This window comes from Hevea brasiliensis, chromosome 1 (assembly GCF_030052815.1).
Source record: "Hevea brasiliensis isolate MT/VB/25A 57/8 chromosome 1, ASM3005281v1, whole genome shotgun sequence".
Taxonomy (NCBI): domain Eukaryota; kingdom Viridiplantae; phylum Streptophyta; class Magnoliopsida; order Malpighiales; family Euphorbiaceae; genus Hevea; species Hevea brasiliensis.
Genome location: NC_079493.1, coordinates 39,798,214 through 39,820,751, shown reverse-complemented (window position 1 = coordinate 39,820,751; position 22,538 = coordinate 39,798,214).

Sequence of the window (22,538 nt, the reverse complement as noted above, 5' to 3'; positions counted from 1 at the left end):
GAGAACCAAAATGAACGGCTGAGATTATTATTCGTCCTTTTCTTCTTTCAATCTGACAGTCTCAAATCCTCTTGTCCGGAACGATCTGAGGGCTAAGAGCGAAAGACGCTAATCTTGTCATCTTCTCTCTTGATCCAAGGGTTCCGGGTTCGTCCTTACAAGTGAGATCAATGGTGGAGATTGGGATGTACAGGACTGTCGTGACATACCGCACTGTCGACGTGCGAGGCGATTCTTAGGCGTGCGGTGGAGATCTCGTCGCCACGCTTTAACTACCTCGGCTCACGATTACGGCGGCGGTTATTTGGGATTTGTCTTATTCTTTTTGCCTTTCGATCCCTCCCACGCTCCTATTCTGATCTCTCATGCTGATCTCCCATCTTCCGATTTCTATTATTCCGATCCCTAGATATCGCCCAAATGATGTAATCCGATCTTTTGGAAATAAAAGTCAATTATCATCTTATTATTATTGCATTAATTATTTTTCGATCTCTGATGTGTTTATCCGATCTGGTTCCTAACTGAACAACCCTTAACTGATCCGCAATTCGAAACATTTATCTTAATATGCCGATCTCTAATTAGCCGTTCTCTTTATGGAATTTGGAGTGTTCGAGAGACGTGTCAGAACAGCTGGCGAATCCCGTTAACCGATGCATTGCCTGGGACATCGTGAGCATTAAATGCTCGGACAAGTATAAATAGGGGTAGGGGTTAGCCAGTTTCTTACTTATGCCATTTTCTGTCTCTCGCAAGCAATTCCAAAACTCTCCCGATTTTCAAGCTCTTCCGACTCCGTTCAAGCTCCTGTAAGGGTTTTAATCCTTCTTTTAGCTTTAAGTTCTTTGTTTTCCTTAAAAATGAGCGTAGAAGGTCGAGAGCGGCAAGCCCACCTTCCGTCCATGTTTCATGGTCGTCGATGAAGTAGAGGTGGTTGGGCCAAGCGCACGACGAGAACCTTCTAGGGTCTCCATTCGGCTCGAGGCGAACCGCACCATCGAGGCCTGTACCTTCCTCAGGGAGGGAGAATCTTCCTATGGATGAGCTGCCATCGATCTTGCAAGAAACCGATCTGCAGTCGTTTAGCCAGGAGTACAACATTGAGCCCGATTCATATGAACTTATCCGGTGTCACGGCGATCACCGAGCCGATCACTTCTTTGAAGAGAATGACATGGTTATGGTATACGAGGAAACGATTAAAGGCGGTCTTGATTCCCTCGGACGACTTCTTCAAAGAGGTCCTAAAATATCACCGAGTGTGCATTGCCCAAATTCACCCTAACTCGTGGCGGATCTTGGTAGCCTTCCGAGGCCTGTGTCGAGCTAAGGGAATCAGACCTACGGCTAAGGTGTTCGCCGAACTACACGGGCTAACTCGCTGAAAGGACGACGAGCACTGGTTCTTTCAGGTGAAGCCTCATTGTGGGCTCTTTACTGATCTGCCCTCCTCCCTTAAGAATTGGAAGAACCGCTTCTTCATTCTGAGGAGCGAAAATCCGAAATGCTTTGAGGACTTCCCCTGTAGCTGGTGGCACCAGGGGCCCTTGATTCTGAGACGTATTACCCTGAACAAGGAGGAAGACCTAATAGTGATGGAACTGAAGAATCAAGCTGCCACTCAAAAGTACTCTGTTTAGATGCGGTGGCCGAAATGCATCATTGGACGATGGAGTTGATCACGCGAAAATCGCAGCTTGACTCTCTGATCTTGGCATCGGTATTTTCTATTTCTCAGATCTTTGGACCTTAGCGATCTCACTGACCTCTTTTTTGTGCAAGTATGGCGGGTGGTGAAGGTTCTAGGAAGCGGAAGAAAGAAAGAGAGATTTCCCGGAAAATAAGGAGATGAAGCGTTCGGCACTACTTCAAACACCCGGCCATGAACCTGGGGAGATACAAGGGGACCCGCCTCGACCTTCGGGACCGCCGTCGCAGTAAGTCGATCTCCTCCTCGACGAGAAGAGCCGCCTCCACCTCCTCCAATTGCTCCAAGCACAGAAGGGGGTCATTCTCGACCTCCTGCGAGGCCCCCTTTCTCGTGGCGCTCAAGTGCTGATCGCTTCCCTGGAGAACAACCGGACTGTTCGGGAGAACCCCGATTTTGCCAAAGTCTTGGGGTCTTCCATCTGCCTTCGGGAGCATCGGGACAGACTGTCTCTGGACAATCTTGACGACATCCTGACCCGCTCCATGAGTTTGAATGTAGAGTGCCTGGTGAACCAGCACGTAGTCCGGGAAAAGGCTCACCGCCTGGGTAAGGAGGTCGAGAAGAAGAGTCAAGAAGTGGCATCCCTCCGATCCCAACTCTCATCCGCTCAGGATTACATATCTCAAATTGAGGGGCGCATGAAGTACTATGAGGATAAGATGGCGAGCAGGACTCATGTTCTGGCTGAAAGGGATCATGCTCTTAGAGAAGTCCAGGCGCTCCGGGCCAACGAAGCTGCTCAGGTCGCTCACCTTGCTGAGGAGCTTAAGGCAAAAGATGAAGAGATGGTGACAGGAATAGCCGGTGCTTATGTGAACGCTCACAAAGATCTCTTGGCCGAGCTCCAGAAGCGTTACCCAGAGGAGGACTTCTCTTGGATGGCCGACCTGGCTCCCGGAGGCGAGGAGGAAAGCGAAGAGGAGGCCGAGGATGAGAGAGAAAATGAGCAAAATGTAGATCAGGCTGGGAGTGATCCCCCAGCCGAATGACTTGTACAAATTTTTGAAATGAAATGAAGTGGAATGCCCTTTTTGTTCGATGAATGGTTATGATCGGAAAATTTCTAAATTATTAAACACTTGATTGTCTGAGTATGTTGAAATAACTGAAAATGATTATTAACCTAAGTGTGAGAGATCGGAAAACACAATGAGCATGAGATCGATAAACGGGGCTTGGTCAAAGTCGGCTTAAACACTTACGATCGGGGTCATCATTAAATCGGTATGGAACCTTTAATCATTCTTAAACTTTTGAAAGAGAGATCGGCAATAAAACTGGTAAGAAGAGATCTATTGTCAGTTTATTTCGTTTGCCAACAGAGATCAGGAATATACTTGGTAGTCCGAGATTCGACAATGGGTTTGAGAGATCGGTGAGCGATCTAATAGACTGGTAAGGCTTTGACTGATGTGAGGACTTAGCATTGATTCAATTCTTTGTGAGGAGAGATAAAAAATGTAACTGTCTATCAAAGAGGGATCGGAAATGTGATTAGCTGTCAAAAGGAGACTTAGTACTGGGGGTCAGCTTCAAAGTTTTATTGATTTTGGGGATCGGCCAAAATATGGTGTCGACAACATGTTTAGTGGTATTAGAACAATGGTTTTAAAGTAAATTTTGAACTGTGAATTTGAAATCTTTTTGTTAGTAACTACAACTGCTCAAATGTTTGATACATATAGTACATTTACATCATAAATATGAACTAATGGAGAGAAATCTCCTTGTATTGGTTGTATAAGAAATAGAAAATCTTGTGAAAAGATATGGAAGAAGAGAATAAGATAATAGAATAGTCTGTGACAGCGAAAGTACAAGGTGAGGCCCCAGCCCCTCAGGGAGTTAGAAGTCCAACTTTATCAACCCCACCTGTACAAATTACTGCATAAATGGCCCAGCAAATGGCCACTTTCTTTCAACAAATGGCTAATACTCTGTCAGCTCAAACTCAAGTATAGACCCAAACCCCACAAGGGCAACATGAAATAGAGAAAAGGGAGAAACCTATGGGTTAGAGCTCGAATAGTAAATTGGGGAACAGAAAAGAATTTGTGGAACCCCGAGCTCAGGGCTATAACAGAGGTGGATCATCAGGGCAGAGAACACCAAGATCTAGTCGTCGAACAACCAGAAGTTCCTATTCTACCCATTTCTGCCATGTTTGTGGTAAGCTACATGGAGGTATTTGTCGTAAGGCCTCTGGAGCCTACTACAATTGTGGAAAACTTGGACACTTTGTTAAAGATTGTACTAGAGCACCTCGATCTACTCTCTAAAGTTCACAGACAGTCAGTAAAGGTCGAGATAGAACTAGAGTTGGTACTCCTCACAACCAAAACACAGTGAATCAACCTGAACATAGTAGCGCATCAGTTAGAGCATCTACTATGCGCCAAGGAGAAAGAACAGAAACTTCAGATGTAGCTGCTATTAAGTTCTTAATTTTTGAAAGAAATAATGAGTTATTATTTGATCCCAGCACTACTTATTTGTATGTTAGTGTTAGAACTATATGTTCTGTTGTTATTCCTTTACAGGGGAGTAAATTTTGATGCATTAGTGATTAGTCCTTTAAGATAAGGATTGTGATAACAAGTGAAATTAGTTTTGGAAGAGTTTATCGGCGAAAGGTATTTTCTAACATACCATAAATTATAAAGCTAAATGGCAAGCCTACTTAACATAAGGCAAGAGGGTATAAAAGTAAATTGCAATAATAAAATTGCTCTAGATGAGGACAAAGATGTTACTGTTAGTAATTGTTAATGGATATTGTAAATATAATAAGATTCAAATATCAGTAAATTCGAAAAGGATAAAATATAGGAAAGTTTGATCTATGGGAATGTATCGTAGTAACTGTGCAATGCTCTTGATGTTTATCTTTGTAGTCATGATTCTGATCGACTTGAGATTATTGTGTAGAGTTACGTACTACTGATAGTGCACCAAGATGAGAATAGTTGCCAATGGCATCTGTATTGGTATAGTTATGTTAAGACAAAATTTTATTGTTAGAAATGAGTTTAGAAATCCTACTTAGGGAGTTAAGACTCAAAAATTAGATTATCGAAAGGTTATAGTTCAGTACAAAAGGAAGTAAGTTATAGAATATTAATAAATAAAAAGAGTTGTGGAAGTAAAAATTTGAATAGTTGGTTCAAATATAACAAAGAAATGTTACAAATGTGAGTAAGATTGTTTACTAGAATGGTCAAAGGACCCATGATTAGATAAGTAATTCTAATACAACCATAATGGTCATTCAAAAAGGCAACATGAATTGAAATATTAGACAGAATGATAGTAAGAAAAGATTAGTGCTGTATAAACAAAGTAAATATTATATTAGATTGTTAAAAGTCTTACACAAATTCAGAGGAAAGAAGATTATACGATTGTATAGAAAGGAGGAAATAAACGTGTGAATATTGTAAGACAGCTATTGGGTAAAATTTCGCGGATGAAATTTATTTTAAGGGGGGGAGAATTGTAACACCCCTATGTTCGGTAGTGCGTTCTACTGTTCCGGTGACCAGTGTCGGTCCGGACAGCTAGGATGCCTAGAACTACATTTAATTGTTAGTGAGAAGACATAAAATAATGAAATACAAGAAAAGAAAATACAAGAAAAATAAAGAAAAAATAATAGCAATGAAATGAAACTAAGTTAAACAAGCCAGCTTCGCAGTGATGGGTGACCTTACGGGGAAGTTACGGCACAGGCAATAGCCGACCCCAAGACTGCAGGGAACCCTCGGAATTTAGTTTTGAAACATAATTAAAGACTTATTGAAGTATAAATGTCCTTAGAAATATCAAAGAAAAGTTAATTAATTAATACAAAGAAAAACGAAAAATCGAGAAAATGACAAAACTCGGTGTTACCAAAAAATCAGGAATGCAACCTGAATAGGGGCATTGTGGTCATTTGACACTCCGAGTTGCCTTTTGACCTAAATTTCCATGAAAAATAAGTGGTATTATATTTTGAAAATTTAATAAAAAATGAAATTCAAGATAATATGTAATTTAAGGGAATTGGAGGGCATAATTGCAATTAAAGGAAATCTTAAATTAATCAAATTTTTAATTTTGATTAGTGGAGCATTAGTAGAGTATATAAGGACCACTAGGATAGATTTTTCCACTAAAAGATTCATCTTCCTCTTCATTCTTCGTCTTTGCCGAATGTGATTTTCCTCCAAGCTTCCTCCATGGCCATTCATGCATAAGCTCAAATCTACCATGATCCAAGCCATATTTCTTCAAACTCCCTTCATTAAAAGTGGTCCTCACACCATGGGCAGTATGTGGGCAGCAAAAAAGAGAGGACATTCCATGGATTTGTGAATCTCAAGTTGAGGTTAGTGCTTAATCTTTCCATTTTCCTTCAATAATCCTTGTGATGAGCTTTGGGTAAGTTGAATTGCTAAGAAAAATTGAGGAAATGATTAGTATTGGTGAACCTTAGTTTTGGCAGCCATGAAAATGCATGGTTAGTGACTTATTCTTATATTTAATGGATGGGAATTAAAGTTGATTAACTCAAATGGAAGTTGTAGTAGGTTAATATCCAAGTATGTGCATGTTAGTGCTTGAATTAAGGGTTTGAAATGGGACCTTGATGCTTTGGCAAACTGCCATGTTTGGTAGCCTATAATATCATGAATTTGTGTGTGTGAATATGAAGTTTAATAATGAAATATGATGGTGTTGAATTGTGGGCAGTTTGTATAGTTGCCATGGAAGTGTATGTGTAAAATAAGTGTTGATGTACATTAAATTTGGGTGGATGTGAATGTTGGACTTTAATGGTGAATTGTGTGCATTGAGCACTTGAGTGTTCTGCCCAATATGCTTGCTGGAATTGTGTTTAGTATTTGTAGAAGTGCTATGAATGAATAATGAAGTCGTGAGGAGGAGAAGGAATGTCAAATTGGAAGTGTAATTACCTTGTGCAGGTTATGTGTTGTTGGTAGTACCTAAATTAGGTTATAAGTGAAAAATTGTGAACCCAATTGGTATGGGGACAATGGGGGGTGAAACTAGACACCAAATAGGCCAACTTTCATATAGAAATGTTGCCAAAATTCTGCCTAGAAACTGACCTTAAAAATGACCAAATCCGGATTAGTGACTTGAAAGCTTGAAAATTTACCATTTGGGCAGCAATTAGTGTTTTGGCCATAACTCACTCAAAACAGGTCCAAATGACCTTAAATTTTTACCATGAATAGTTTGACATAGATCTACAATTCTTATGAAGACACCAAAGCCCATAAATGGTCAGAACAAGCCAAATTGCTTGCACCAATTCAAGTACCAAAACTGACCGAACCAAAAGTAACCTAAAAATGACCTAAGCCTACCATTTTAGTGCATACTATCCAGCATTGGTAAATTGACCATGTCTTGGTCTACACAACTCAGAATGACCTAAAATTTTGCCTCGCATGCAATAAGACATAGACCTATAAGTTTGTAGTTTGGACCGAAACCCGAAAACCGAGGGAACTAGGTCATCCGGCTATGTCAAAATAGTATACTGAAATCCTGTAAATTGCAATAAAATGCAATACACTTGAAAATGAATTTGGTAACATATACCAACACTAAAGGGCTATAAAATGTGACATATTGGTAACATTGGAATTTACTTACTTAGAGTGCATCAAGGGTCAACATTATAAGTTGACTAATGAAGTGAATTGAAGGGAATAGTACAAAAAAATTTAGATATTAGATTTTATGGTTGGAAACAAATTCATTGAGTACTAAAACACTTTAAATTGTGTGTTTCAGTTGATAAGGATATTAAGAAGCATAAAGAACATTGAGTCAAGGCCTAGGAGCGACTCAAATCAGGTTTGTGCACAACTAGTTTTTAACTGATTTTGTTCTGAATATTTCATATGATTAAATGACATATTTTTCTTATGTATTTTGTTTAACAAGCATTGGATTTAATTCAATGATTATTGAAATTGTTATAGTATGTATGAATTTGGCTTTGTGAAATGGTATTTCAACAAGTGTTAAGCATTGTTGTGAATTGAATAAATTATGTTTTGGAAAATTGTGATAGAACATGTTTTGAACTGTGATGGGCAATTTGCATGGAAAAATGCAAATTTATTATTTGAATTGTGATGAGCATAAAAATTATTGGATATTGGGATTGACTTTGAATCGAATTATATTGTGATTTATGCTCACAAAAAGGATTGTGATATTATTTTATATCTCACTATAGATGCTGGACTAGGTTATTACCCGTCTCTCTCATTTGTTGAGAAGACAATGGAGTTAGTTGTGTTTTGATTACCATGGTACGTGCACAGGCTTAGATTCTCCTCTTATTGGAGGTTAGATCTAAGTTTTTATGTTATGGCCCTTTCTTAAGTTTTATTATTGTGGTGTGTACTGTGCACGATGATTCGACCTCTCCGACCATAGGGAGTTAGAATCTGATTCGACCTCCCTGACCATAGGGAGTTAGAATCACCCCGAAGATGGCCCTTTGGGATAAGTCTTGCATAGTTAGTGAGATAAATAATGGTTTTTGAGATAAAGAATGGCTTTTGAGATAAAGCATGTCTTTTGAGATAAAGCATGGCTTTTGAGATAAAGCATGGCTTTTGAGATAAAGCATGGCTTTGAGATAAAGCATGACTTTTGAGATAAAGAATTGCTTTTGAGATAAAGCATGGCTTTTGAGATAAAGAATGGTTTTTGAGATAAAGAATGGTTTTTGAGATAAAGAATGGTTTTTGAATAGTAAAGAATTGTGATTTCAATTATGATTTATGTATAATTGATTTTGTTGGAATTAATCTTTATTTCTAATAAATTGTTGGAATTACCTTAAATGGTTAGTTATGATTTGATAAATTGAATTTCGTGATCAAAGTCATTTTATACAAATGATTTATATTATTGGTAATGAATATTTTGAGTTTTGGAATTTGATGAGTATCCAGATTTTCAAATTATTTACTGTAATTTTTGTTAATGTATATTGTACTATGTTTTAAATTATAGTTGTGCACCACTGAGTTCACCACTCAGCGATAGCTTTGTATGCTGTCGCAGGTGAAAATAGCGTAGAGCAGTTGAGCAAGCTTCTTTGAAGACATATTCAGATCAGCTCCAGGTATATCATAGGTATACCCATGTACATAGGTTTTGATGTACGCATGTAATAATATATATGTAAATTATTTGAGCAGTTGTATAAAAACTCTTGTAAAATATTTTGGTATGTAATTAAATGTAAATTATTGTAATATAAATTTGAGATTTCACTTACCTATATAATTTTGTAATATTAATTTTTGAGTCTTATAATCAATGAAATGTTTCTTTTATGATGAGGTTGGTTTGAAAATGAAATGATTTGATTATTAAGATTGAATTGTGAGATGAAATGAAGTTTATTGGAGTTGTATTTGAGAAAACATATTGGGAGTGTTTTCCTTTTTAGGTTTGAAAAACTATTTTCTCAAAATACAGCCGGCACTCTGCCGAAATTTTGAAAAATTTTTATAACATTAGATTTTAATCGATGATTTAAATTTCATGAAAATTGATTTAAAATCCCTTGTAGTATATTTAATGAGTTACCGATAGGCAAAGTACAGTAATTCATTAGGTGTACTATGGGATCATGTTACATCTTACGGAGGAGTAGGGTGTGACAGTAACATATGATTATAGGTTCATTTAAGGTAAACCTTATTAGCCATGGCATGCTATGCTAGGTGTTAATTATGGTCTATGAGGTGCATAAAATGATTTGGAGAAATCATTTATGGTAAGAAAGAATTCTGATGATATTAAGAGTTGATATCATGTCTCATTGCCAATTAGTAATGAGCCTAGTAAGTCACATACATACACAAGTAATCACTAAATTAAATATGATTTAATTAATTAATTAAAGATTTTAATTGATTAATTAAATAGGTTTGGTTTGCAATTAGATTGCAAAGTCCCTAGCATGGCTTGAAACCAAATCAAGGTTATTGGATGTATAGTATAAGTTAAATTTATATTTAAAGTGTTTAAATATGAATTTAATTAATGAGAAACTAATTAATAGAGATTAATTAATTAATTTATATTTGATATAAATTGATTAGAAGAAGAGAAATAATTATTTTGGGTTGAGAACTCAAAATTAAGACACAGGGGTATTTTGGTCATTTTACAGGGTAACATGTGGCACCATGAGATGGTGACACGTGGCACTACACATAAGCTTGCCATATGTCCTTTAATCATCTAAGATGATCAAAGTCAAGATTAAATATAGGTTTGACACTTGGCACAATGTGATTGGGTCAATTAAACCTAGAGCCAATCAGAAGGTGAAATGTGGCAAGGGTTTTAAGTGGTGACCTAGCTATATAAGTGTAAGGATGAAAGAACAAAAATACAAGCTGCTCATTCTTCTTTGGTGAAGCCACCCTTGGCTGCCTCATCTTCTCTTCTTCTTCATCTCTCAACAATTCAAAGAGATTAGCCAATAATCTCTTGAATTAAAAATACTAGAAATCGTTTCTAGTGTCCTATTTACATCTGTAATCTCTCAAAAGGCAAAACCTGATTTTCTAATTGATAAAAAAAGCTTTAGAATCTGTTCAAGGGCTGCCATTAGTGATCTTGGTGTGGACAAGCTAGAGGGATAACATCTGGTGTCCTAGGCACATCCAAAAGGTGCCAAACGCACTGCAGTGCATCAAAAAGGTTAGTGTACTTGTTCTTGATCTAATCTAGGGTTCTAAAGAATGAATCTGTTAATTTTAAAATCTTAAATGGCAAATGTAGATTAAAAAATATATTAAAAGAGTTTTAGTATGCTATTTATCATTGAAATCAAATAGATAAAAATGAATATTGCATGATGCATGTGACCCTAGATGAAAATTTTTTAATTTCATTGATCTAAACTTGTGTTTTTCATGCTTCTGCTCCTTCACATGTGAGATTTAAAATTGTTCCCTTTTTTTTTTCAAAAAATTTAGTCCTAAATGAGATTCTTTTATGAATAAAGGAAGGATTTCAATCTAAGAGTGTGAGATGTTTCAAATTTTATATGGGTTTTATTATAGTTAGAAATTCAAGTGTTTTTGGTAAAATTTTGTTAATTAATTAACTCATTTTTCTCAATCCTTAACTTTTGATTGGGATTTTAGACTTTGGGAATGAATTTCTCTTGGAGGAATAAGTTTCAATGTTGACCAATTTGATTAAGTTATGTGTTTTAATTTGAGTCAAAGTATGTTTTGCATGTGACTTGAATGAGATGTTCTAAGTTAACAAAAATGATGGCTATGTGTTCATATGTCTTGTTGGTATTTTGGAGTAGTAGGAAATAAGTTGGTTTATTTTGGCAAGTTGCTTTTCTGCAGTTTCAAATTGGGAATTATGAAAATTCCCAAGTTCGGCTATTAAAAACCATTATTTTGACAGCCGAAGTAGCTACTGCCTCCCGAGGGCACTTAAAGTTCAGGATTTTGGCTGTCAAAGTTGCTTCTGCCTACCTTATTTCCTTTTTTTTTTCAAGGATCCAAAATTTGTTTTTAGGTATCATAATGACCTAGAATTGATAATAGGATGTATGTATAGAGTTGTAAAGATTCAAATAACTCATGAGTCCATCTTTGTAGGATCAAACTTGAGAGACTCAAAAAAACACGATTGAGAAGAATAGCTACCGTGTTTTGGTGTTGATATGCTATAAGAATTAAGACTATCCCTAATAAATGATAATGAATTTACTTATTTGTAATCAGACTCATGACCATTCACATGCATCATTACATGATATTATTAGATTGTATGTATCTAGAGTAGAAATATATTGCATTATTGTATAATTGATTGTTGATGCTCTATAGATGTTGGATGACCCACTAATTTACTCTATGATATGGATATGATATGACCATGCAGTATATAATGTGGTAAGACCAGGTGAGGCCTAATAAGCCCCTGGCTCACTATTTATGATAGAGAAAGTCATAAGGAGCTTCTTTATGAGCCAAGTTATAACACCCTCACTTTAGCTAGTCTGTACATTCTATTATTCCAGTGACTAATGTTGGTCTAGACAGCCAAAATATCTGGAACTATATTTAGACTAGAGTGAGGAGTCATAAATAGTCCAAATAATAACAAGAAAAATTAAGGAAAAATTTTAGAAATAAAATACATTAAGGTTAAATGAGCTGTAATTCTAGTGATGGGTGACCGCACCCGGAAGTCACTGCGTAGACAGTTGACAATCCCAGACCTGCGAGGAACCCTGAGAAATAATTTTCGGGACATCATTATGAAGGAGTGGAGGCGTGGATTAAAGGGCATTAAAACCTTGAATTTCAAAAATTATTTCTAGGGTTACATGCACCATACCAAGTGTCTTATGATCCTAATCAATTTCCAATGCCCAATTGCATACCAAAACACATTTTAGCATACATTAAAATTTCATTTACCATTAAAGATTGTGAATTAATATTTAATTCAATTAAACCCTAACTAAAAGAGGGATTTTTAGGTACTAACCTCTTGATGCACAATTGATGCAATTCTGACTCTTAGGATGTTCTTAGGACCCCAAATGTTATCCCTCTAGTTTGTCCTACATAAGCACACACCAAAGTTGCAATGGCAGCCCCTAGGTTTGCTTCTCAAGCCTTGTCAACTAATTTTGAGATGGGGTTTATGCTTTGTGAAGGTTGTTTGAATTTATTGGGAGTTAGAAACACTTTCTAATAATTTTAATTCAAGAGGAAATCAAAGTTTTTCCTTTAAATCAATTGAGAAATTGAAGAGGAGAGGGAGACACCATGTTTTCATCCAACTTGAGTGAAAAGAGAGGGGTGATTTTTTCTTTATTACTTTTCTTTATATACTTAGGTTAAACTCTCATTAACTCCCTTGCCACATGTCATCACAAGATCCCATCTTGTTATTGTTTGATTTAATCCTATGAAGCCAAATGTCAAGCTCCATTTAAATTATGACATGTGGTCTTCCATCATAGTAAGACAAGTGGCAAGATTATATGGTGCCATGTGTCATCATCACATGGTGCCACATGTCACCATGTGAAAAGACCAATTTTCCCTTACTTTTTAATTTGAGTTCTCAACCCAAAATTATAATTTCTTCTCTTTAAATTAATTTATATCAAATATAAATTAATTAATTAATTAATCTCCATTAATTAATTTCTCATAATTAAATTCATATTTAATCAAATTAAATATAAATTTAATTTATACTATACATCCAACAACCTAGATTTGGTTTCAAGTCATGCTAGAGACTTTGCAATCTTATTGCAAACCAAACCTCTTTAATTAATCAATTAAATTACATTTTAAATGGCGATTAGCTTGTGTAGATGTGTGACTTACTAAGCTCATTACTTATTGGCAATGAGAAATGATATTAACTCTTAATATCATTTGAACTCTTTCTTACCATAAATGATTTCTCTAAATCATTTCAGGCATCTCATAGACCATGGTTGACACCTAGCATAGTATGCCATGGCCACCCAATAAGTAATAAGGAATACCTTAAATGAACCTTTAATCATATGTTACAATGCACTAGAATCTCTCCATTACAAAATCTCAATTCGAGCTGGAGTCATGGTAAATGTCAAACGCCATTTGCTATGAACATTATGTTCTCTTTTAATTCCAGTTCTTGATTAATTAGATTTTCTTATCAAAAACTCTTTTTTGACTAAATCTGTCTGTCCTAACCAGGAACTTGAAACATCAAGAACAATTAAATGAACATAGGATTTTATCCCTAGTTACTTAGGGTAACGGATTCCATCTTGATCAACACCTATCTCCATATATAACTAGTAGGAGCCAACACATGCCCATATACCCATACACAGTACAAGTGTGAAAGCAGTATCAAACTCAAACCACCTATATACAAGATAACTGTGTTATCTCAGGTCTAAAGATTATATGCACAGATATGATATATGACAATGCATTGACAAGAGTAAACTTTATGTGCTTGTCATATGCATCACTGGTTCGGCCTACTTATCGTGTATAAGTGCCTATCATGTTTGTCATGTTTGTTATGTGGCATGAGACTCACCATTCCAACTTATTAACATCTCATATTAATACTTTGGGAACAAATATGATTACAGTCTTTCTAGATAAGTCACGTCCTTTGTGAAGTATCCTCGATTGTGAACCGATTTATGATACTTTGTGCTAGAAATACTGTCACTCATATTCTCAACAACTTAAGAAAAGAATTTCTAACAAAATATCAATAGACCTTTTCAATTACACATAAATAGTTTATGTAAACAGAAAAGTGAAAATGCCTTTTTATTAATAAAATTATATATAAGATACATACAAAATGATATGCTCTAGGGCATACTACTAACAATCTCCCACTAGCACTAGATCCATTCATTATAGTATCTCAGACCCATCTTATCAAGATGTTGGTCTAACTGAGCTTGTAACATAGGCTTCGTGAATGAATCAGCTGGATTTTCAGTTGATGCTATCTTCTGCATGGCTACATCGCTTCGCCCAACTATCTCTCTGATAATATGATAACACCTTTCTATGTGTTTAGATTTCTAGTGAGACCAGGATTCCTTAGCTTGTATGACCACTCCATTATTGTCACAGTCTAGAGGAACTGCTGACTCAATGGAAGGAACTACTGTAAGTTCTGTCACGAACTTCTTTATCCAAACAGCCTCTTTTGCAGCATCTGATGTAGCAATATACTCGGCCTCTGTAGTGGAATTAGCAATCATACTCTATTTGGAACTCTTCCAACTAATTGCACCTCCATTACAAATGAACACAAATCCAGATGTAAAATTTTTATCATCAATATCTGATTGAAAATCAGAATCAGTGTAACCATCCAGTTATAGGTCACCACCTCTATAAATCAAGAATAAATCCTTAGTTCTTCTTAAGTACTTAAGGATATTCTTGAGAGCTATCTAATGTTCCAAACCTGGATTGGATTGAAACCTACTAGTCAAACTAAAAGCATATGCGATATCCGGCCTAGTACACAACATTGCATAGATTAAACTTCCAATAGCCGAAGCATATGGAATCCTAGCCATTTTATCTCTTTCTTCTAGTGTCTTTGGAGACATCTCTTTAAAAAGGTGGATACCATGTCTTACTAGCAACAATCTTCTATTGGAATCAAGCATGTTAAATCTCTTTAACACCTTTTCCAAGTATAAACTTTGGGATAAATCAATTATTCTTTTCGCTCTATCTCTATAGATGCGAATTCCAAGAATATAGGTTGCCTCCCCTAAGTCTTTCAAGGAGAATGTATTTGACAACTATACCTTGACAGTTGTCAACATACCTATGCCATTGCCTATCAATAAAATGTCATCTACATATAAAATAAGGAAAGTGATAGCACTCTCACTAACCTTCTTATATACACATGGCTCATCCATATTTTTGATAAAACCAAATGATTTAATGACTTCATCAAAACAGATATTCCAACTCCTCGAAGCTTGTTTCAACCTATAAATAGATCATTTTAACTTGCATACCTTGGAACCATCTTGGGATTGAAAACCCCTAGGTTGTTCCATGAAAATGTTTTCATTAATGTTTCCATTGAGAAAAGTTGTTTGACATCCATTTGCCAAATCTCATAATCATAGTATGCAGCCATTGCTAATAAAATCCTAATTGATTTCAGCATGGCAACAGGCGAGAAAGTCTCCTCATAGTCGATTCCTTGCCTTTGGCAAAACCCTTTTGCAACTAGCCTTACTTTATAGGTCTCTACGTTTCCATCAGAACCAATTTTCTTCTTGAAAACCCATTTATTCTCTATAGGTACAATACCTTTAGATGGGTCAAAAAGGTCCCAAACTTGGTTCTTATGCATGAAATCAATTTCGGATTTCATAGCTTCAATCCATTTTGAAAAATCTATATCTGATATAGCTTCTTTATAGGTAAAAGGATCATCTCCATAATCTATTTCTTCATGAGTAAACAACTCTTGTTCATCTTCATGAAGAAAACTATATCTCTCTGGTGGGTGAGATATCCCTGTCGATCTGTAAGGAATTACTGTAGATGTTTCATCAATAGTTGTAGGTCGACTAGATGGATCTATATCCATTTGATTTATTGGTTGGTCAGAATTCTCTAATTCTAACTCTATTTGCCTTCCTTTGCCACCTTCTTGAATAAACTGTTGTTTAAGAAATATGGCATCATTGCTTACCACAACCTTTTGTGCTGTAGACAAATAAAAATAATATCCAAAACTTTCTTTTGGATATCTAACAAATCGACCTTTTTCTGATTTGGTTTCCAATTTATCAGTATTTAGCTGTTTAATATAAGCTGGATAACCCCAAATCTTAACATGCTTAAGACTCAGTTTTCTTCCATACCATATCTCATAAGGTGTGGAAGAGACTGATTTTGATGGAATCCTATTCAGAATATGCAAAGTTGATTCTAATGCAAATCCCCAAAAGGAGACTAGCATATCAGTATAGCTCATCATACTGTGTACCATATCTAATAGGGTACAATTTCTCCTTTCAGATACACCATTCAATTGTGGCATTCTTGGAGGAGTCAGTTGGGAGACAATGCCATGCTCTTTCAAGTATTCATCAAATTCAGTACTTAAGTATTCACCTCTATTATCTAATCGAAGAGTTTTAATACTTTTTCCTATTTGATTTTTTACTTCACATTTAAATTCTTTGAACTTTTCAAAGGATTCATGTTTGTATTTTATCGAATACAAATACCGAAACCTTGATTTATCATCAATAAAGGTAATAAAGTAATGAAAACCGCCTCTAGCTATTTCCTTAAATGGACCACATATATCACTATGTATCAATTCCAAAATATTTTCAGCTCTTAACCCTTGTCCAACAAAAGGTGATCTAGTCATTTTGCCTTCAAGGCAGGATTCACAAATTGGAGTAGGTTCAGAACCCAATGAGGATAAAATCCCCATTTTCTCCAGCTTTGCAATCCTATCTTCTACAATATGACCTAATCTTAAGTGCCAAATATATTTTGAACTTGAGTTGATTTCATCATGGCATTACATTCATTTAGATTGCTTGCATTAGATTTATATTTAACATTATTATCTAAATAATAAAGTCCATCATGCATATAACCTGAGCAACATATTTATTTCCAAAATAAATATTGCAAACATCATTTGTGAACTGAAATTCATAGCCACTTCTAGTCAAACTAGATATAGAAATTGTGTTCTTAAAAGCATCAGGTACATACAAAACATTATTTAAATACAAAACATGTCCATACATGTATAAAGATTTGGATCCTATGGCTAAAAGCTTCAACAGTTGAGCCATTGCCAACCTGGAGTCTAATATCTCGTGACTGCAAGCTGCTACTATTTGCTAGTTCCTGCATATCAAAAGTAATGTGAGAACTAGCACCAGTATCTAAAACCCAAGCTGTAGATGAACTATGAGTATCATCAGAATCTAAGTAACAAGACACAGACATACCTTTTGAAGGTCTATCCTTCTTGTCTTTCAGAGAAGCAAGATACTCTGGACAGTTCCTCTTCAAGTGCCCATCCTTCCGTAGTGGAAACACTTTCCCTTGTCTCTGTCAGCTTTGGTATTGCCCTTTTTTATGGCTATCTTCTTGGAAGGTCCAAGAATTTGAGGTTTCTTATTCTTATTGCCCTTCTTCTTTTTGGACTTTCGAACAGAAGAAGAAGATGCAATCAAAGCCACCTCTTTTCCTTTATTGCTTGGCATATTCTTTTGGGCAATAACCAGCATGTTAAGCAACCCAGCTAGAGTACACTCTTGCTTTGTCATATGAAAATTTGTCACAAAATTCCCAAATGAATCAGGCAAGGACTGAAGGATCAGATCCATCTGCAGTTGGAAATCCATGTGAAAATCAATATGTTCCAGTTGCTCAATAAGCCGAATCATCTTGTGGAAATGATCTCCTACATTCTATCCCTCAGACATCCTCATGCGGAATAACTGTCTAGATATCTCATACCTAGCATTTTTGCTGTGCTCACCATACAACTCTTGCAGGTGAAGGAGCATCTCACTTTCACTCTGCATATTTTCATGCTGCTTCTATAACTCATTAGTCAAAGAAGCAAGCATGTAACATTTGGCTCTCATATCATGCTCCTTCCACTTGTCCAAAGTGTCTAGTTCCTCTTGAGTGGCCTCTGGTGCAACATCCCTATTTGTATAGCCTGGTATATTTCATTGTTCCGATGATCGGTGTCGGTCCGAACAATTAAGGGGATTAGAATCACACTTAAGACAACTACATAAGCCTTAAACCCAAATAATTAGTAATCGTCAATTAGTTAAGTATAAATAAGAAAAACAGAACATAAGAAGTTAAACGAGCCGAGAGTCACAGCGATGGGTGACCTTCTCGGGAAGGATTGCGAAGTTAATTTAAACTCAAATTTCAAACCGTAAAATATGACGCTGCAGTCCTTAAGACCATTACGAACACAGTGGAAAAGAGAAAATCACGAAAAAGAATTGTTAAGTCAGTCAAATAATTAGGTCAGGGAGCCGGAAGAAATATTGAATTATTTGCAAACAGAGTTAAACCGGCGAGGGGCAATTTGGTCAATTGACCCCGAGAGCCGACTCTTGACCTAACTGTCAAATAAAATCGAAGAAAAGAAAACTTTGGAGTCGGGAATTAAATTAAAGAACTAATAGATAAATGAAAAAAATAATAAAGGAAAAAGAAAAGAAAATGAAATATGAATTATTACATCATCCAAATGACATCATACATGATGTCAAAAATACAATTTATTTAATTAAAGTTGACTAAGTCAAAATTTAAGATAATTAGATGTAAAAACAAATAAAAAAAAATTTGTGGGGTTGTCTTCTTCATTTGATCGAAATACACTCTCTCTCTTCCCTCTCTCTTATTTCATTCTCCACCATTGATAAGCCTCACTAAGCTTTTGAACCCACCAATTAAACCCTAATTTCCCTAAATTATCAACTTAAACCTCATCCTTGCATCTTGAAGAGTATAGAGGAGCAAGAAAAAGAAAGAAAATTGGAGAAAAGGGGAGTTAGAAATTGCTACACAAAGGTTAGTAATAAACTGTAAATTATTTCTTCAAATTTTATGTAAATATGCTTAAAGTAACTTAGAAATTAAAGAAATGAAATGAAATTTATTGTTAAAGGACTAAACTGAAATTTCAGCTAGCATGTGTATGGGGGTATATTTGCATGGTTTGATAGATTTAAAAGTATATGTGATCTTGTTTGAGATGAAGAAACATGTATATAGGCTTTGAATCAATCAAATGTAAAGAATTGGTAAACTAGGGTTTGGACACTTAGGGTTAGACACAAAAATGTGAGAAATGGGTAAATAATATGATTGACCTAGTTTGAAGTGGGAAATGGTCAATGGTGACCAAATGAAGTGTGTTAAAATTGTTGGAGTTGAGATCAAATTCGGATTGAGTGTGGTCATGCTGCTGGTAGCATGACCAAGGTTCCTTTGAGGGACCAAAAATGAAAATTTACAAGTCCAATTGGTATGAGACCAATTGGGAATGAAAATAGACACTAAATGACACAATTTTCATTTAGAAAGCATGCCCAAAAAGTGACCAAAACCTAGTGAACAAATTGACCAAACTTGAAAAATCTCAGTCTGCCCTATACAAACTGACCAAATGAATTTGCCATAACTTGAGCTAGGCATGTCTAAATGACTTGAAATTTTACCAGTGGATAGTTGAGATATAGACCTAAAACTTTCATGAAGAACACAAACCCAAATTATGCCATTAACTAAGTCATTTGGCCACCCTAAGTTAGTGACCTAAAACTGCTAGAACCAAAATTACCCAGAAAATTTGGGTTAAGTTCAATCCGGCAGCCATGGTTCAAATGGCTATAACTTGAGCTACAAAACTCCAATTAGAGTGATTCAAAAAGGGGAATAAACTTCAGACAATAGGGAACATTTTCTATGGAGAAAGTTTTGCCAAATTTCAACAATTAAATAACCAATAGAACAGTGCAACCTTAGACACAAAAACTGAAAATTATCAAATTTGCCTAAAAGACTTAGAATTTGAATAAACAACCAAAACCAACAAATTTAGTGACCAAAATGTGGTATGTGGTTGAAGTTGGAATTCCCATACCTATTAAGCCTTATAAAGTCAACAATTTGACTTGAATAGTGTAGTGAATAGTAACCCTGAAACACAAAATTTAAAGAATATCGAGTTTAGCACATTAGAGCTAGTTAAAAGTGAAGTTAAATCTATTTTTGGATTTATGCTAAGTTATGGCACTGAAACACTATAAAATTATGTGTTTCAGTGGAAAAGAACACCGGGAAAAAACCCGAGGAATTTAGTCAAGGCCAAGAGGCGACTCGCTTGAGGTTTGTGCATAACGTATAATTTCTGTAAATTATTTGCTGCATATTGTTTTGAATGATTTGAAAAAGTGAATTGTGACATTATTTATGATGCTTTGATCTAAATTGTTGAAAGTTATTGTGTATGTTTGAAATGGCAATGTTTAGCAAATTGTTAAGATAAGTTTTGAAACTACAGTGTCATAACCATATATTTGAACACCTCACTAGCATGACTAGTGGGGGTAATCAGTTTTGAATTTTGATTCCTTCTCTAGATGAAGTGTTGAGGTATGCCAGTAGAAGAGAAAATTGAATGGATATCCATATATTTGAGCTAGCTAGCCTTCTGATGTGATTTCTCCTTAGCCTCTGGCTATTGAGATTATATTTGTTTCAAATGGCATGATATAACTATGGGTTTTATGAAATGTATTTTGATACTTCGAAATGAAAGTGTTTGGAATAAAATCTCATAATTCATGTTTTGTGTTTAACTCTCATGTTTAGTTCAATTTTTGAATAAATGTGATTTAAATTCTGCATAAAGATTATTTTAGTATGTTGTGCACCACTGAGTCCTAGTACTCAGCGATAGCTGTTATTGCTATCGTAGATATAGAGACTAGAGGAGCAGCAGACTGAGCTGCTAAGGATTGAGGATCTATCAGCCTGAAGTTATCGGGTATAATTTATACCCTGACTGTAAATATTTCTTTTGATGTATGTAATGCACATAAATGTATGGACATGTAAAATTGGCCTTGAGCAGCTTGTACAAGCTTGTATAAAGTTTGTAATAAATTTTAGTTTGAATTTCTCTTAATGTAAATTTTGTAATGACGGATATAAATTGTTTTGTCTTTAATGAAATATGAATGGAACTATTTTATTTAATTTAAATGAAATGGATTGCTAGTATTTTGATGATCGTTGGATAGTGGATTTGAAATTTGGAAGTTGATAAATGTGTTGAGATTGATTGTAAATTTGAAGCAGTGGTTGAAATAAATAATTGGAAGTGCTTTTTACAGGTATTTGAAGAACTATTTTCTTAAAATACAGATGGAACTCTGTCAAAATTTTTATAAAATTTATGGAAAAATAAAATGGGAAAAAAATTTCAATTAGCTTTCAACTTTAATTAAATGTTTTGATACCAATTAGAAAATGCTCACCACTTATCAAAAGTAAGAAAATTGTTTTAAAATCCCTTGTAGGGTACTTAATGAGTTATCGGTTGGTGAAGTTCGATAGTTCATTAGGTATTCTACGAGATCATGTTATGCCTTACAGAGGGGTAAGGTGTGACATATGGAGGTAAGAGACTAGGAACCTTTGAGTCTAAAATATATCCAATACATTTTAGGTTCAGGACAAGTTTTAAATTTCTAAGCCAATCAGAATGATTAGGTCCCGTCAACCTATTGTGATCAAGTATGCTCGCAAGGATGTTGGATTGTGGTGGTTGTTGTGTGCTCATTATTATCAGAAAAATTAACTACAAAAAATAATTAGATTAATTAGTAAATGTATCAAGTAATTAACCAAAATGATTATGGTCTTTTAATCAAATTGATCCTCCCACTAACTTGGCGAATCCTACACTTCTAAAGTGGGAAATGGAAATCCTAGTTGGATGGATTTCTAGTGGATGATTGAATTCTTATAGTCTTATTGATCATCCTCAGGCACATCCATTATTGGAATTACAATAAACTATAAGTGAGCAACTCCTTGCCCATCACATCTCATGTGAGGTTCAATCATTTATTTAGCCCCTAATGCTCAAAATCTCAGGCACATCCATTATTCATTGATCTTGCATTAGTTAAGTTGATCCCATTGAGCCAGTAAACATGCAAATAATTTTAATGTCCTCAGGCACATCCATTATTGGCCACCAACTATCTACATATTTACTACATCGTATGCTTAACAATTATTCTTAAGAAAATCTCTTAAATAAATGCATCATTCCCAAGCTTATATAGCTAATAATGCAAGTATTTAAAATTTCTTAAAATAATTGCCTCAATGGTGGGCCATGATATAATTACCATAATTATACCATTACCAACTTAATTATTTGCTTGGAAGATTTTGTGGTTGGCTTAGTTACTATTATGGTCTCACTTTGCACATTATCCAATTGGCATGCACATATCATATATTTGCATACATTCATACACATCTCATGCATATATGGATAAACAAATAATGTGGTATGATCATGAACTTTCTAAGGAATTCAATTCCGAGCCGAATTGAATCAGGGCATTTCATTCATTCATGTTACAAAAGTTGTTGAAGGAGTACATAATCAACCCTTGATC